This window comes from Eriocheir sinensis, unplaced genomic scaffold, assembly GCF_024679095.1.
Source record: "Eriocheir sinensis breed Jianghai 21 unplaced genomic scaffold, ASM2467909v1 Scaffold835, whole genome shotgun sequence".
NCBI classification, from domain to species: Eukaryota; Metazoa; Arthropoda; class Malacostraca; order Decapoda; family Varunidae; genus Eriocheir; species Eriocheir sinensis.
In genome coordinates this window covers 140,486-159,917 of record NW_026112203.1, presented here as the reverse complement: position 1 = coordinate 159,917, position 19,432 = coordinate 140,486, and positions in this window count along the sequence as shown.

Here is a 19,432-nt window from a genome sequence, read left to right as displayed (position 1 = left end):
ACTGTTGGTGTAGAGGGTGAGGTTGTGTGTGTGTGTGTGTGTGTGTGTGTGTGTGTGTGTGTGTGTGTGTGTGTGTGTGTGTGTGTGTGTGTGTGTGTGTGGAGGGGAGGGAGAGGGTACGGGTGTGTTTGGAAGGGGGTGAAAGGGAGGGTTGCTTTTTTTCTCTCTTTTTTTATGTGTGTGATGGAAGGAAGGAAAAATCGTGGAAAGATATTAACTAGAATAAAAAAAAAAATATGAAAAAGGATGAGAAGGAAAAGGAGGATGAAAGTAGGAAAAGAAGGGAGAAAGGAGAAACAATGTGGGTGTGAATGTATGTATGTATGTATGTATGTGTGTATCGGTATTTATGTGCGTGTGTGGCAGCATGTATGTGTGTGAGTGTCAGTATGCATGTGGGCGGGTGGGCGTGCGTGCGAGTGCGTGCCGGGCGGCGTAATTTAGTTTTTGCGTGAGTTATACATTCTCGCGTCCTGTTCCATAATGGAGAGGCGCCGCGGAATCAGAGGGCGGCAGGGTGGCGGGGGAACAGGGCACAATAGATCCCGCCGAGCATAAACACGACCGCTTTTCCTCCTCACATATGCATTGCTTACGGCGTTCGTCCGTTTATTGCTGTAAATTTTCACTGCAGTCGCGACATGAATGAGTGGACGTTCATATTTACTGACTTACATTACCGCGGTGACTTGCATTGCCTACTTCTCTGTTTGTATACTCCTCGTTTTGTACATGAAAGATAAATGATGTGGTGGAGTGGAAGTCCCATAAAAATGCACATGAAAAAATGAAAATATCAGTAGTGTGTGTAAATAGATAGAGAGAGAGAGATTAAGTGATGACTAGTTCGACGTTTCTTATTTTCTTTAACATATGTTTGGCTCAGGAGTGGCTTGCTCTCTCTGGTGATGAGTTGTATGACTTCACCGTAGCTACTCACTTCGCTAAATCTTAAGGGCCAATGTGACGGAGATGAGCACCGAGGCCACGCGCAGCTATAGCGTATGCCCCAAACTTTACCTTATCATTTATTTCCTTATTTCTTGATCTATGGGCGAACGCATACTTTATTTTGTTGGTTTCTCTACGTATATTTTAATCCGTCTTGTGGCTGATGGAGGGACAGATTCATTCTTGCAGACCTCTTAGATTCTTTTATTTTAATTTTATTTTATTTCCAGCAAGAGAGACAGCTCAAGGGCACTAAAAGAAATAATGAAAAATGGCCCCTCAAGCGCTGCTCCTACAAAGAACAGTAGAACAAGAGGCCAAAACAGTGGTCAATTTTGGGAGCCTTAGTCTTTCTTTTCTTCACCTCGTCATTAATACTTTTTATTCATACTGTTACCACTTCTCTTATTTATTCACTGACTAATTCTTCTATTCATTCCTTTATTACTTACTTTATAACTTATTCTGTTATTTATCTTATTCTTCTGATCATTACTTCCTTTATCTATCCACTTATTTATTCTTCCATTCATCCGGTAATTACTTATATTATTACTTATTGTATTACTTATTTTATTCAGCTTTATTTGTTTTCTTACTTTTTCCTATTTATTTTCTTACTAATTTATTCATCTGTTTCTTTCTTTCACTTGTTATTTACTTATTTTCAACATTATTTCATTACTTGGTGTATTCATTAGTCATTACGGTTATTACTTATTTAATTTAACTGTTGTTTATACTTATTATCTTACTTATTATCTTACTTCTTTTATTTATGGGGTTATTGCTTCTTCTATTCATGTTTTTTTTTACTTATTTAATTACTTATCTTATTTATCTGGTTATTAATTATTATTCTTCCATTCATGTTTTTATTTTACTTATTATATTGCTTATTTTATTACCCCCTTTATGCATCTGGTTACTCCTACTTTTTTTACTTATTTTATTATCAAATTTATTCATCTCGTCATCATTTCTTCTATGCATCTTTTTGTTACTTTTTTTTTTTACTTATTATCTTCGTTGCTGTGTTCCGAAACCCAAAGACTAATTGACGCATACATAATTGATTTCTATTTTCCTTTATAATGACGCGAGGCGACTGAGTGTTTATGAATAGACAATAACACAATAAAGCAATAAATACAAATGGCTTATGAATATGGGAGGCCACGATGATGATTTGAAATTTTAATCCGTTTTATTATCGTTATTTATTGTTAATTATTAATTTTGACTGTCCCGCCTTTCATATGGATCTTTTATAATGTTTATCAAAACGAATCACACGAACGGCGATTGATAGCGAGCGAAAAAAAAAAAGACGAGCATTTATGGGACGAGGTGTATGTATGTAGCATGTACTTATTCTAGCGTTCACAGATTCTCCTCATATGTGTTTCATTTCTAACCAATATATAGGGAAAAATCTCCACTCATATTAATGTTCTTTTTTTACAATAAAGGAAGCAGCTCAAGGGCAAAAAAAAAATGATAATGAGAAAAAAACGCCACACACTGTCCATACAAAAAAAAAAAAAAGTTCAGAAGAGTTGCGAAAATATAGGTCAATTTCGGGAGGAGCGGTGCCTCGATACTCTCCTCTTAAGAGTTCAAGTCGTAGGCAGGGAGGGGTTACGCTGTCTGTATTTTCTCTACCTAATGAATTATGAATGCCTGCGATCTAATCATTCTATTATCAATTAGTGAGGTAAAGTTTGGGGCATACGCTATAGCTGCGCGTGCCCTCAGTGCTCATTTCCGTCTCGTTGGCCCTTTCAGTCCGATACAGGGCCAGTGTGACATCCTGGCTACCTCAGTTTACCTTCCCCAGGTTTCCCCGGATCAACCATGCCGAAAGGGAGGAAGAAGAGCTCGGTGAGATTCATTCCGACTGCCCAGGCCGTGATTCGAGCCCAGGCCCGCAGTATCGTAGTCAAGAACCAATGCATTACGGAGGCGTATATCTATTTGTAACCCCGTGTGTGTGTTTACGTCGAATGAATAAACGAAATTAGAGACATAGTAATAAGATGAAACCTGGAAAATTTTCGCAACATTCTGTCTTTCCTTTAAGCTTTTAGTATTTATTTTTTCTCCATAGCACAAATAAATAACCTAAGGAAAGAACAACAGAATGAATATTTAGCGTAGCACATGAATGATGAGATGAAGAAAGCCTGCATGAGTGATGGTACATTAGAATAGCCTTTACGTTCTTTAAGACTTATGAAAAGGTATAAAAGCAAAAAAAAAAAAAAAATGGAATACACCGAATCTATGTCATACGAACGTTATGTTAAGAAAGCCTTCAAATGGTAACATGTATTGAACAAAAACAAATAAACACTGCCCCGTGAATATCTGCATCATGTATCCACTATATTATTTCCCCTACGAGGCATATATTAGCGTGCTCATTTGTGCTGAAATACGAGACAGAGCGGAGCTTTTTTTGTTTGCGTCGAATAAATAAATAGTTCACACTCATTGCATTACTACCATTAATAACGTACGCCGAATATTAATCCCGAAAAATAAATTGTCTTTCCCGATTCTCTCTTGCCTTTGACGTACTGTATTGTTCATTTTCTTAGTAATGCACGCTACATTTTTTTAGGCAATTGAATAAATAGATCTGAAAAAGAATAGATTGTCCTTCTCACCTTTACCTTATCTTTACTGTATTATTCATTTTCTTAGTAACGCACGCTATATATTTCTTTGTGTCGAATGAATAAATAGTTTACACTCATTACATTACACCTGTCATTGATATCTTACGCCGTATATAAATCTCGATAAATAAATTGTTCTTCCCAACTTTACTGTATTATTCATTTCATTAGTAACGCAAGCTATATATTTTTTAGAGTCGAATGAATAAGTAGTCTTTACTCACTATATTGCTCCTGTCATTGATAACTTACGCCTTATATTAATCTCAAGCAATAGATTGTCCTTCACAACTTTACCTTTCCTTTACTGATTATTCATTTTTCTAGTCATACACGCTACACATTTTTTTTTAGAGTCAAATGAATATATTAGTCTTTATTCATTGTATTGCTCCTGTCAATAATAACTTACGCCGTTTATTAATCTCGAATAATAGATTGTCCTTCCCAACTTTACCTTTCCTTTACTGTATTATTTTCCACCCTAAATTGACCTCTCTTTTGGCCTCTTGTTGATATATTTATTCTTTGTCCTTGAGCTGCCTCCCTTGCCATAAAAAAAGCACGCTATATCTGCCTGTGTGCGTGTGTGGGTGCGGGCGGGCGGGCGTGCTGTGTTCTGGGTCTTAGCATGAAAATGTCTGGTTGTAACTTTGGGTCATGGTTATATATTACGGTATGAGAGACATTTCTATTTTTGCGAATTACGATGAATATTTCGTATCGTATTCTACTGCATTTTTCGAACCCAGGCACAAAAGAAAAGAAAAGGAAACGATATATCTGCAAGCTTCGTTATCGTTTCGTAGTGTTATATACGCACGCTATTATTAATTTCTTTCGTATTATTTCGTAACGTACCCTCTAGTATATATTTCGAAGCCAGGCGCAAAATACATCATATCTGCATTTTTCATCACCATTTCGTTGTGTTATATGTTCACATTATTCTTCATTCCTTTCGCAATATCTCGTCGCGAACCTTCTAATATAGGCTATGTTACAAAATTAGGTACACACGTAAAAGAAACGTTATAGCTGCAATCTTCGTTATCCTTTCGTGCGTTATATATTCACTCTTTTCTTCACCCCATTAGCAATATTTCGTAGTTTACCCTTTATTGTGTGCTTCGAAACCAAGTGCATAGTATCGAGAAAGAAACGCTATATCGACGCTATCATTTTATGTTGTATATTCACGCTATCAATGATTTCTTTCGCAATATCTCGAAACGTAACTTTAAATATATGTTCCAAAGCCAAGTGCAAAAAATAGGAAAAGAATCGTTGTATGTGCCAGCTTCGCCATCACTTCGTTACGTTATATACTCACTCTATTAGTCCATTCCTACGCAGTCCGTATTTTCACCCTCTTGCTTGTTTATTTCGCTGTATGGGTGGCAAGGCATTAAAAGCTTATATATATATATATATATATATATATATATATATATATATATATATATATATATATATATATATATATATATATATCTATATATATTTTGTGTGTGTGTGTGTGTGTGTGTATATATATATATATATATATATATATATATATATATATATATATATATATATATATATATATATATATATATATATATATATATATATATATATATATATATATATATATATATATATATATATATATATATATATATATATATATATATATATATGTGTGTGTGATATAACACCTGATACAAATATATAATATCAGGGTTTTCTTATCTTATTTCTATGACACTTTTTATGACCCATTTTTCATTATAATTCTTATTACACTTATTATTATTAATTATTTCTATGACACTTTCACTTACATGCTTTTATTTCTCTTCTTATAACACTTACTTATATTACACTTATTTATGTTTCATTTTTTTTCTTACCAAGCTCTCTATTTCACTTCTTTTCGCATTCGTTATTATATTCATTTCTATTTCACTCATTTCTATTACACTAATTTCTATTATATTTGTTATTATTACATCTACGTATTTTTTAACAGTTCTTATCCCACTCAATCCAACTACACTTACTTCTAGTAAACTCACTTCTGTTGCTCTTACTCATTTCCTTTGCAAAATACTATTTATGGGCATCTCTTTTTACGTACAGAAAGAAAAGGCCAAGAATGTAAAAGGCCAACAAAACGTTCAGAACAAATGTAACCTTTCCCCTTCCTCCTACTCGTTATATTATGCATGACTTACGTGAAACTGTTATTACATTATTCATACAGTGCGTTCAATATTCATTCCTTACGTTCTGTTTATTCTCTTTTTGGTTCTCTTTTTAGGCATAAAGATGAAAAGGTCAAGGAGGTGAAGGGAAACTGTAATGTGTTATGAATTGTACTACAGGCTCAAAGGAAACGGAGATGAACACCGAGGACACGCGCATCTATAGCACATGCCCCCAACTTGACCTGCACATGCCCCCAACTTGACCTGCGTATGTGGAGAGGTGACTTGATACACTTCTTGAAAGAGGACAAGTCATAAGTAGGAGGAAATGCAGACGAAGGAAGGCTGTTCCAGAGTTTACCAGTCTAAGGGATGAAAGAGTCAAGATGCTGTTTAACTCCTGCATAAGGGGTTTGGACAGTATAGGGATGAGCTAGAGTGCAAAGTCGAGTGCAGCGGGGCCGCGGGAGGGGGGGAGGCATGCAGTTAGCAAGTTCAGAAGAGCAGTCAACGTGAAAATATCGATAGAAGATAGAGAGGCAACATGGCGGCGGAATTTAAGAGATGTGTGTTATGTATGTGTTACAGTGGTCTCGGCCTGAGCCCTGTACTAACGCGGAAGGGTTTTATTTATAGTGGCTCCCATGACATAAATTACTTGAATTATGGCTCTTTGCTTGGCCTGCGCTGTTCCGTGGTTCTCCTTTTGAATGACATCTACGAAGTTAGAGTTGACTGCTGGATATTTATGAGGACCGCTTGTGGGAAATCTTTGACCAATCGGTGAGGGTTACAAATTTCCAGCTGGTTGCGGCGGGATTCGAGCCAAGGTCTCAGGAATTACTGCGTCCACGCGGTGACCATTTGGCCATATTATAAACCAACAAGACTTAGAACACAATGAATACCTACGCTTTTCTTCTTCTGTAGTCTCCGTTGATAATCCTTCATATATACCAAGAAAATAGATGAAGCATAATATTAACTACAAACCTTCTTATACGCAAACAAATAGCAATCGGTATCACATATGCTATACAACAAATACCTAAAATAGCACATATCACTACTGTCTATTCGCTACGTTAGTAACACTGAAGCTTAGCTATCGAAGAGTAAAAGTATTATATAAACAACAAATAGCATTCCGTACATAAGAGGTCAGAATATGCACACGATACATTCCAGTAATCCATGACCAATATTTCTTGTTGTAGCGTTGCATAATTTCTCTTCACGAGCGAAACAACAAAAAGATGAAGCATTACATCAACCGCGAATAATCTTAAACATACACAAAAACATATAGGGTGAAAATACAGTACGCGTTTAATGCCTGTAATCCTTCAGCAATATTTCTTTCTTGTCCGTTGCGTAATTCCTTCTGACGTGCCGAGAATGGGAAAAAAAAGATATATAGTATCACATCACCTGTGAATTATATAAAACGCGAACATGGATACAGATTTGAAGGTCTTTCATCACACTTTTTCTCCTTTTTTTTTTTTTTTTTTGCCTCTACGTTATTTGATCTATCGGTCCGTTTCGTTATTTGCTATCTATTTGTCACTTTATTTGGTTTGTTTGTATGTTACGTTGATGAAGATTTGAAGGTCGTATTATCATTTTTTTTCTACAATTTTCCTTTACTTTACTTGCCCTATTTCTCCGTTTCGTTATTTGTTGTCTTTGTTACGTTTTTTTAGAGGAGACCGAGTGACTCAAACAAACACAATTACAAAGAGTTGACACCAATAGTTAGTAGTATAAGATGAACCTCTGCAGCTACAACTCTTACCTGCTGCTAACCTAATTACTATGCAGGTAAAACACAGTAAAGAGTAATTATCACCAGAGAAACAGTACAGAATTATTTTTGTATAGAGAGAAACATAGAAGGGAAGTATTGTGCATAGAGAAAGAGCAAAGAGTGATAATTGGAGAGAGAGAGAGAGAGAGAGAGAGAGAGAGAGAGAGAGTACTATAAACAAAAAAATAGACGTATAAAATTAAAACGTGGCAGAACACAACAAGCAAACACCAACAACCATGTGTCAGTTTGTGTTTAATCTCTCGTTTACTGCAGCCACTGCAAAGAAAGTATAAGAAAAGTATGAGTGGAGTCTAAGGCCCTTCGTCTCATCAGCTCTCCTCCTCTTACTGACAGACTTCTACCTCTTAAAGTCCGCCGCCATGTTGCTTCTCTTTCTATCTTCTATCGATATTTTCATGCTGACTGTTCTTCTGAACTTGCTAACTGCATGCCTTCCCCCCTCCCGCGGCCCCGTTGCACACGACTTTCTACTCATGCTCATCCCTATACTGTCCAAACCCCTTATGCAAAAAAATGTAAAATGGCACAGCAATTCAACTTACAACTAAGCAGTTCAAAGTGTACTATAAACTATAAATGTAAAAAAACATATACAAGCTGAACAAACGTAGCAAAACACGATAAATAAACAAAACACCAGCAACAATGTAACAGTTTGTGTTTACTCTCTCGTCTACTCCAACCACTGCATAGAGAAAAAGAGAAAAAAACATGCCCAACTCTTCGACAAACTACGAGTGACCCCAAAAAGCGTAAACGAACACATACAAACACAGCTGATTGACGCCCAGTACGCCGTGAATAGCTACAATTACGACTCTCTATCGCTGGCCATTTGCTACTCCAATTACCGAGGCAAAGAGAAATATAGATGAAGTATTATATGAGGCGTCAATATCGAAAAAAGGGTAAACAAATATACGAGATTGACATGCCTGGTACAGATCCAGCGGTATTTACAGCATTTAACTTTCCTTGTTTCTCTTCGTCATTTTTTGGTATTTCTACTGCAGCATGAATATACAAATGAAAATGTATACATAAAATGGATGTCGAGGTCACCAAAAGTTTCACACACCTTGGCACCGTAGTGCATAACACTAGTGAGTCTCACCAGGAAGTCACTCGACGGACTGGCCTGGCGCGCGGGTCATGGACTAGCTCAATCTCGAGTATATGGCGTTGTTGATATCTTTGCAGGAGGACAAAGATTCGACTCTTGAAGTCGCTTGTGCTCCCTGTCTTACTGTATGGCTGTGAGACATGGACACTGAACAGTGACTAGGAGAGGCGTGTCGATGCCTTTGGTGCCAAGTGCCTTCACAGGATCGTGAGGAACGACTTCGTGTCGAACTATCAACTACTCCGTGAAACTGAATCGAGGCCTGTTACCATCTTAGTCCGTGAACGCCAACTCCAGCTATAAGGACACGTGGCACGCCTCCCGGACGTCGATCCTTCTCATAGGGTTGTTTCTGTACGAGACAACCCTGAGTGGGGAAGACCAAGGGGAAGCCCGCGTAACTCATGGATGGGGCAAGTCAGCCGATCCTGCCGGGATGGACTTGGAATGGATAGAGTAGCTGCGCGGGAGCTTCCTCGGGGGGACCGCCGGAAGTATGGGCGGTGAGTGAGTGAAGCGACGCGCCCCCGGGCGAATGGTCCCCATTAGTTAGTTATAAAGAACAAAATATAAAGGGTTGGCATACCTCGTACAGACCCAGCAATATTTGCATTTAACTTAACTTTCCTTTTCCTCTTCATCCTTTATTTCGGCATTTGCATTGCAGCGTGAGAATTGAAACTGGAACGCACATGAAAAACGTAGCATAAACAAATATAAATGACTGACACGCCTCCTGCAGACCCGGCAGCATTTACAACATTAAATTTCCTTCTTTTTTTTCTCTTCATCCTCTTTTGATATTTGCAATGTAGCGTAAAAATAGTAACGGAAATGCATATATAAAACAGAACGCAAAGAACAAAATATAAAAAGATAGACACACGCACAGAGCCAGCATTAACTTTACTTTTATCCTCTTCACCCTTTCTTTCGTATTTGTATTGTAGGGCGAAAACAGTTACGAAAATACACACAAAACAGAAAATACAGAACAGAATATACAAGACTGACACGTGTAGCGATGTATGAGAGGAGAGAGGGGAGAGAATAAAGAAAGAAAAGGAAAGGAAACAAGATAAAGCAAAAAAAGCAAGTGGAAAAAAGAGCAAGGAAAAAAAATGAGAAAGAGAAAGAGATGGGATGGTGATGCTTGTATTGAAGCGGGAAGAGGAGGAAAGAGGAACATAAAGAGGAGCCAAGAGGAAGAGGATGATAATGAAGAGAAAGAAGAAAAAAATAAAGATGTAGTGTAAAAGTTTAAGAGGAGCAGTGGATAGAACAAACCCAGATGTATTTACAATATTTAACATAACTTTCCCTTTTCATTTTTTTTTTTTTTCGGTATGTTGTAATGTAGAGTAGAAATAGTAGCAAAAAAAAAGCATATAAAATAGCAGAAAGAACAGTATTTACAGAATTTAACTTTCCTCTTACTTTCTCTTCGTCGTTTTTCGGTATTTGTAACGTGAAAATACTTACGGAAATGCAGATATAACAGAAGGTAAACAAATATATATAACTGGAATGCCTTGTACAAATTCAGCTGTATCTTAACTTTTTTTTCTCTCTCTTCGTCCTTTTTCGGTATTTGTAACGTGAAAATACTTACGGAAATGCAGATATAACAGAAGGTAAACAAATATATATGACTGGAATGCCTTGTACAAATCCAGAGATATCTTAATTTAACTTTTTTTTCTCTCTTCGTACTTTCTGGGTTTTTGCATTGCAGTGTGAAAAAAATAGTAACACAAATTAATAAAGAACAAAATATAATAGATGGACATGCCTAGTACAGCATTTAATCTAACTTTCCTCTTTTTCTATTCGTCCTTTTTTTTTGGTATTTGCATTGTAGCGTGAAAATACAGGCAACAAAAACTCATATAAAACAGAGTAAACAGATATGTAAATGGTTGACACGATGCAAGATTTTTATGTATTTTTTTTATTTTTTATTCCTCTGCCTAATAAAACAGTTCTTGTGAATTAGTGTATTCTGTATGGTAACAAAAATGCAAATGACACAGAGAGTAAACAAATATACTAACCCCAAAACGCACAAGGTAAATTATGTATGACTTTTTTTTTTACTTTTTATTCCTATTTACCTTTTTGTTACATATCTTGTTATATACTGATCTTATTTTTGTATCGTTTTAATTGTTTTGCCTAATAATACCGAGCTTGTACATCAATGTATTCTGTGTACGTAGGCCAATAAACTTAATGCATCGTAGTATACTGCTTTGCCCTTGAGCTGCTTCCTGTACTGTAAAAAAAAAAAAAAATACGCGCGATATGTGCCTCCATGCTTTCCCTAATATTACACTTCTTATCGTCTGCATTGTTTTATATTCACATAGAAAGCACAGTAAAAATAAAAGTCCGTTAATTCACATAGCACCTTCTTGCCTCCTTTACTGTAAAAAAAAAAAAAAAATAGAATGTGCAATAAAGGACTCTAAGCCTTTCCTCACATTACTCTTTTATCAGCTACAGTGTTTATATGCATCTAAATAACACAGTAAATAATAGAAGTCAGTTAATTCACATATCACCTTCTTGCATCCTTTCTTCTTGAAAAAAAAAAAAAACGTAAATGCGATAAACGTATCCAAGTGACCCCTAACAGTACCTCTATATCCTTTACGTTGTTGATATATTTGCGTAGAATACACAAAAAAGAACAGATATGCGTTAATCCTCTTCTTGACAATTTCAGATTAGAGAATTTTTCGAATGATCAAATGGCAGCGTTACATTGTTGACATGCTTGTGTAACAGAATAAACATAAGTCAATTAGTCCGCATAGTATATTGACACCTCCTCAGATTAGTGGGTTATTAGCGCGTCATCCCACTTCAATATTTTAGCCCTGTCCTGTCTCCCTTGAGGACGTCCAGTGCCCCTTCCCAGAATCTCCTCCTAATCTGTCCATCAGTTTCTTGCTTTTCCTCCTCTATTGTTTTATATAAGCGAAGAAAAAAATAGAAGTCCAGAAAGAAGTACACAAGAAGATATATGAGGTCCATCAATCCGCATAGCTTCGTCTCAACATGTTCTAATTAGGTTTCTTCGAACGCCATCCAAGTTAAATGTTGTATAATCTGATTTCATTGAGGTTGTCTAACGCACCTCTCTAGAGTCTGATCCTAATATGTCCATCAGTCCCTTGCTTTTCCTCCTACACGTCTATTTATCCATTCCTCTCTGCCAATCTCCTTTCCATCCGTTCTCTTTACATGCCCTAACCATTTTAATTGACCGGTTTCAATTTTCATCATAAATAAAAAATAAATAGTAAGAGAAGTTTCCTTTTCATCCATTCTCTTTACATGCCCTAACCATTTTAATTGAGCTGTTTCAATTTTCATCATAAATAAAGAAATAAATAGTAAGAGAAGTAGAGGAAGTAACACACACCACCACCACCAGCAACCACCACCACCACTACCCCAACCACCACCACCACCACCACCACCGCCACACAACTCCACAACAAACACACTTACTTCTTCAAATACAGAAACAAGGAAGAAAAGAAAAACGGAGAAAAAAAGTAATATTGGGAGAATTGCAGCAACTCATTTTTGTGTCGTTTTCAATTCTACTCTTAATTCTAAACCTATTGTTGCGAAGTAAAAATGCGTAGAGATAAAAGTAAAAATACAAAACCGCGCATAACAAAACCTAAAAACAAAATATGGTCGCCAGTACAGTAAGAATATAACAATAGACAAAGAAAAATCAGAAGAAAAGATAAATAAATGCTAAAAAATAAAAATAAGGGGAATATTTACATGAGGGGTAAATAATAAAATAACAGAATAAATAACATAGGATAAATAGGAAAATAAAAGATATGTAACAAGAGATAGGAATGTACTTTTTTTCATAATTATTATTTACGTTGTTTAAATTACCGCGAGGAAGGTTAGAGAATTAAATAAAAGTACGGCATAACCCGCAAATAACAAAGCCTAAAAACAGAACATAATTACCACACAGAGGAGCTAAATAGGTTAAACCATCGTAATTGGTATTTTTCGTATTTTTTCTTTACGTGGTTTAAATTGTTTCGAGTTCGGTAAGAGAATTAGATTAAGTAAAACAAAACGCAAATAACAAAGCCTGAAAATAATATACGATTACCTCACAGAAGCCCCGAGTTGTTAAAGCCATTGTACTCATTTCTTTTTATATTCATTCCCAACCTTTCTTTTATTGCCACAAGGATGATTAGAAAATAAAATAAGAGTAAAACATATACCACAAATAACAAAACCTAAAAACAATACATGATTACCACACAGAAGCACCGAACAGTTTAAACCTGTGTACGCATTTCTTTTTATATTCACTCCTTACGTTTCTTTTATTGCCACAAGGATGATTAGAAAATTAAATAAGAGCAAAGCATATATACAAATAACAATACATAAAACAATATATGATCACCACACAGAAGCGCTGAATACTTTAATCCTTTGTACGCATTTTTTTTTTTTCATTCATTCATTACGTTTCTTTTATTGCCACAAGGATGGTTAGAAAATTAAATAAGAGTAAAACGTATAGCACACACGTATAACACCTATAAAACAACATATGATTACCAAGCAGGAGCGCTGAATAGTTTAAACCTTTGAACTCATTTATTTTTATATTCATTCTTTACGTGTCTTTTACTGCCACAAGGATGGTTAGAAACTTAAATAAGAGTAAAACATATACCACAAATAACAACACATAAAAACAACATATGACTACCAAGCAGGAGCGCTGAATAGTTTAAACCTTTGAACTCATTTCTTTTTATATTCATTCTTTACGTTTCTTTTATTGCCACAAGGAAAGTTAGAGTTAAATGAAAATCAGACAAATTAAACCTGATCTAAATATAACCTGAAAACAATATAGAACTTCCACTCAGAAGCAAAATAGTTTAAACCTCTCTACATATTTATTTTTCTTATTCATTGCGTTCCTTTTATAAATGCGAGGAAGATTAGAAAATTTATTGATTATATGAACAGCGAATAGCATAAAATAAACGAGTACAAATCTTTTCTTATATTCGTTCTTTACATTGTTTAAACTGTAGCGACGAAGTTTAGAGAATTAAATGATTGGATACATACGAAGCGAGTACATTTTTTTTTCTGTATTCAATCTTTTGTTTATATTGCTTCGAGGATACAAAGAAAACTAAATTATTAAATGAACAGCGAATCATATCCAACACGAGTACGATTCTTCTTCTTATATCCATTCTTTACGTGCATAATTTCGCTGCAAACACGGTAAGAGAATTAAATTATTATATGAACTGCAAATAACAAACACGGGTACAATTATCTTTCTCATATTCATTCTTTACATTTATTATTTTGCTGAGAGGATGTAAGAGAGTGAAATGATTAGCTGAACTCAGAATAGCAAACAACGTGAGTACAATTATTTTTCCTATATTCATTCTTTACATTAAATTATTATATGAACTGCGAATGACATACAATAGGGGTACAGGTTTTTTTGTTTTTGTTTTTCTTATTTTCACTCTTTACAGTCTATATATTCTCGCGACAAAGGTTAGAGAATTAAATTATTAGATGAACTGCAACCAACATAACACAAGACTACATTTTTTTTAATCATCTTGTACGTTGTTTATTTTACCGCAAGGATAGTGAGAGAATTAAATGATTATATGAAGAGAGAACAGCAGGCAACACAAGTACAATGTTTTTTTTTTTCTTACACCATCTTTTACATTGTTCATGTTGCTGAGAGAAAGGTTAGAGAATTAAATTATTAGATGCACTCAGAATGATATGAAAAACGAGTAAATCTTCTTCTAATATTCATTCTTTACATTGTTAAAATAGTAACGAGAAATGTAAGAAAATCAAATTATTATATAAACTGTAAATACCAATATTTAACACGAGTACAATTATTTTTCTTATATTCATTCTTTACATTATTGATATTGAAAATTAAATGTTTAGCTGAACTCCGAGTAACAAAGAACACTAGTACAATTTGTTTTCTCATATTCATTCCTTACATTGTTTATATTGCGGGAAGGATAGCAAGATAATTAAATGATTATATGAAATGCGAACATGAAAAAAAACATTTTTTTAATTATATACGTTCTTATAATTGTTTATTTTGCCGCAAGAATGGCAAGAGAATTAAATGTTTTGATGAGCTGCGAATTACAAGCAAAGTGAGTACAAATATTTTTCTTATATTCATCCTTAGGGAAGGTTAGAGAATAAATTTATTATAAAAACTGCAAATAACAAACAACACGAGTCCACTTTGTCTTGTATTCAATATTAACACTTTTTTATTGCTGATAGGAATATAAGAGAATGAAGTAATTAAATGAACTGCAAGAAACACACATCAGGAGTACAATTCTTTCTTCTTACATTCTTTATATATATTTTTTTTCATATATCAGCCAGGAAGGTGTTTGGGGGTTGATGAACAGGCAGCTCATAAGTGTCCGCACTCCTCCCTCTCTACCTAACTGGCCTCTCATAGCAATCGTAATAAATGAAATGATTATATGAACCGCGAACAACACCCAACACAAACACAATAGACTGACCCACATTGCACAAAACAAATGACCTGGAATCACTTTACTTATTTTTTATTCATTTCCTGAATAATAGTTCTAGGAAGGCAACAAAGCGTTTGACGATTATATAAACTGTGAATTGTGCCAAACAAAATACATAATCATCCACTGAGGGAAAATTACTTGCAACTCTCTCATTGTCTTTCCGAATCTGCTCCTATGTTTTTTTTTTTTTATGTTTAGGAGACAGAGTTAAAAAAAAAATGTATATTAAGAAAACAGGAAACTCAAATAAAAGCAAAAAAGTTACCCCAAAAAGTACAAGGTTTATTATGTATGATACTTTACAATATATTTAGTCTCATCTCTCGTTATTTACCTCATTATTTTCTAATTTATCCCTTATGTAATTTATGCTATTGTTTCTTATATATCCTTTATATGTCCTGTTGTATTCTTATTTATGCTTTAATTATTGTTACTTTCTTATTCATCTTGTATTATCCTGTATTATCCTGTAATTTAATCTATCCTTTGTTATTTACCCTATTATTTTTATACATACTCTATTATTTACCACATAGTTTTCATATTTATCCTTTACTACTTATCCAGTTATCATCCATTTTATCCACTGTTATTCATTTTGTTCCTTTCTTGTTTATCCCAACTTCTTTAACCCTTCATTTTCTTATCTACCTTTATTTCTACCCTATCATTTACGTATTCATCCCTCATGTTGCTTATCTGGTATGGTCGGCCAAGTATTAACCGATTACATAAGCTCTGGACAACATTTGACAACTAATAAACTGACTGGCCTATACTTAACACAAGTAATAGAACCAACTATTTTTATGTCACATTCTATACACTGTTCCGCACCGTTATTAGAATCGCTATACTGCTGAAAAGGAGTTAAACGCCCACACTAATCGAGAATGAAATTAAAGCACCGACAAACACAAAAAACTGACCCACATACGGCGAGGTTAATTACAAGCAGGTTCTCACTCATTTGGTTTTTAATCCGCCGCTGTTCTCTATTTTTTCCTGCATAAACGACACGAGTTGAACGAGTAAACGAATGTACAAATGTGATCGCGATTCAACATATATAAAAAGACTGACCCACAAAGTTAATTACGATAAATGCTTTGTTTTTCTTCTTATTGATGCGCTCCGCTGTTAAAATGATGTCAGACAATTATTAGTGTCAGAATAAGATCAAAAAGTTTAATAGTAATACGAAGCAAAATAATATCAAACAAAATAGTGTCAAACAAAATGAAAAACAAACAAAAAAATAAGCGAAAAACAAATAAAATATACAAAATACACAAAATAATAAAATAAACTATATATGAAACAAAAAAAAAATCATTAAACAAAATAAACCGAATAATAAAAGAAACTAAATCATAAACAAAATAAGAAACAAAATAAACAACAAAAAATAGACAAAATAACCAAAATAATAAGAAAAAATAAAATAAAACAAAATAATAAATAAAATAATAAAACAAAATAATATATATTATGACCAAATTAAGAAAAAATAATAAACAAAATAATAAATAAAATAAACAAAAAAACAAAAAAAATAAAAAAATAAACAAAATCATAAATAAAAAAATAAGAAAATAATAAAAAAAACAATATCATACAAAAAATAAAGACTATAATAGCCAACATAAAAACCAAACAATAAACAAAATGATAAATATATAGAGAAAATAAGAGACAAAGCATAATTCACAAAAGAATAACAAAATAATATCCAAAAAACAATATCAGAGAACTAAACACAAGCCGTTGACCTCACTGCCCACGCCATATTAATTCCAATCTTTTTTCCTATATATTTTTACCGTAATTTTCCGTTCCATTAATGAATTTTGATGTGCGGACGATGAAACATTTTACTATTGAACAAACTAGTGGACTTTATGCTTACTATTACTACTATTACTACTATTGTTATTGTTATTATTATTATTATTATTATTATTATTATTATTATTATTATTATTATTATTATTATAGGCGAGTCGAGTACAGAGGAAGGATTGCAAATACTACGAGCTGCTTGGTCCTCTTTTTTTTGTTCTGTTTTCTTTTCCTCCTTGAGTTTCCTCTCTTAAACGATTAAACATACCAGTTATTTTTTTGTATATCATTTTTTTTCTAGTGTTTGAACCTCCGATTAAACATACCCGTTGTTGTTGTTGTTGTTGTTGTTGTTGTTGTTGTTGTTGTTGTTGTTGTTCCTGTATTCTATTTTCATATTTTTTCTTCTTGTTTCCCCTTGAGTTCCCTTTTGAACGATTAAACATACCAGCGGGCTTTTTATCTATCATTTTTGTATCTATTTTTAACTTTGAACCTCCTCTCTTAAACGAGTGAGACACCAGTGGGTTTTTTTCCTTCCTCATTTTTTTCTCTTTTGGCCCTTGAGTTCCTTCTTAAACGATTAACATACGAGCGGATTTTTTCTATACTATTTTTGTTGTTTTTTCCTTGAACCGTCTCACTTAACCCTTACACTGCCAAGCTGCCGTTCGTGCGCGCATTTCGCACACCACAAACTTTCCCGACCTTCCCGTAATCACCGCACCCTCTTTTCATCCACATATTTATATTCTGTAAAGTGCTGTACATGAGACTGTATTATATTTTGTAGTACAATACCTATAGTTAGGTATATGAATACAATTTACTTTATACCTTATGCACATGACGAACATATTTTCTGAAAATATATATATATATATATATATATATATATATATATATATATATATATATATATATATATATATATATATATATATATATATATATATATATATATATATATATATATATATATATATACATATATATACACACACACACACACACACACACACACACAAACACACACGCACACACACTATCATCTTCCTTCAACCTCCTTTTATTTATAAGACTTTTTCTACTGTAAATACCTCTAATGCAGCAATATTTTTCTTCGGAACTGATCAACAATCTAAACGCTATCCTCTTCCTTCAACCTCCTATTATTTATTAGGCTTCTTCTGTAAATTTCTCTACAGGAGAATACTATTCCAGTATTTTTTTCTTTTCTTTCCTTTTCGTCTTCGTTTTACTCGTGTTTTACTCTTAAAAGACAGTTAAGAAAAAACGTGTCGGACGGTTTTGGTGTTGAGATCGTTAATAATTCTTTGCCGGAATAAAGAAAAAAACAAAAATAAATCTTCGTTATACTGGATTACAGTACGTACGGTGAATTAAAGTCATATATATATATATATATATATATATATATATATATATATATATATATATATATATATATATATATATATATATATATATATATATCCTCTTCCTTCAACCTCCTTATATATAATAGGCTATTGTTCTATAAATTTCTACTACTGCAATATTTTCCTTACCAACTTGATAAAAAATTTATATATATATATATATATATATATATATATATATATATATATATATATATATATATATATATATATATATATATATATATATATATCCTCTTCTTTCAACCTCATTTTAAATATTTGTCTTTTTCTTCTGTAAACTTCTCTAGCACTGGAATATTTTTCTTAGCAACTAATCAACTATATACAACCTCCTTTTACTTATTATACTATCTAAAACGTTATTCTCTTCTTTCAACCTCCCTTTAGTTATTAGGCTTCTTCCGTACATTTCTCTACCGCTGAAATATTTTTTCTTAGCAACTGGACAAACTATATACAACCTATTTTGTTTATTAGTGTTTTTTCTTCTACAAATTTCTTTAATCCTGTTGTATTTTTTTTAGCAACTGATAAACTATCTAAACGCACTTTTCTTCCTTCAACTTCCTTTTATTAATTTCGCTTCCTCTGTAAATTTCTCTACCTCATAATTTTTTTTGTAAGCCACTGGGTTAATTTATATATATATATATATATATATATATATATATATATATATATATATATATATATATATATATATAT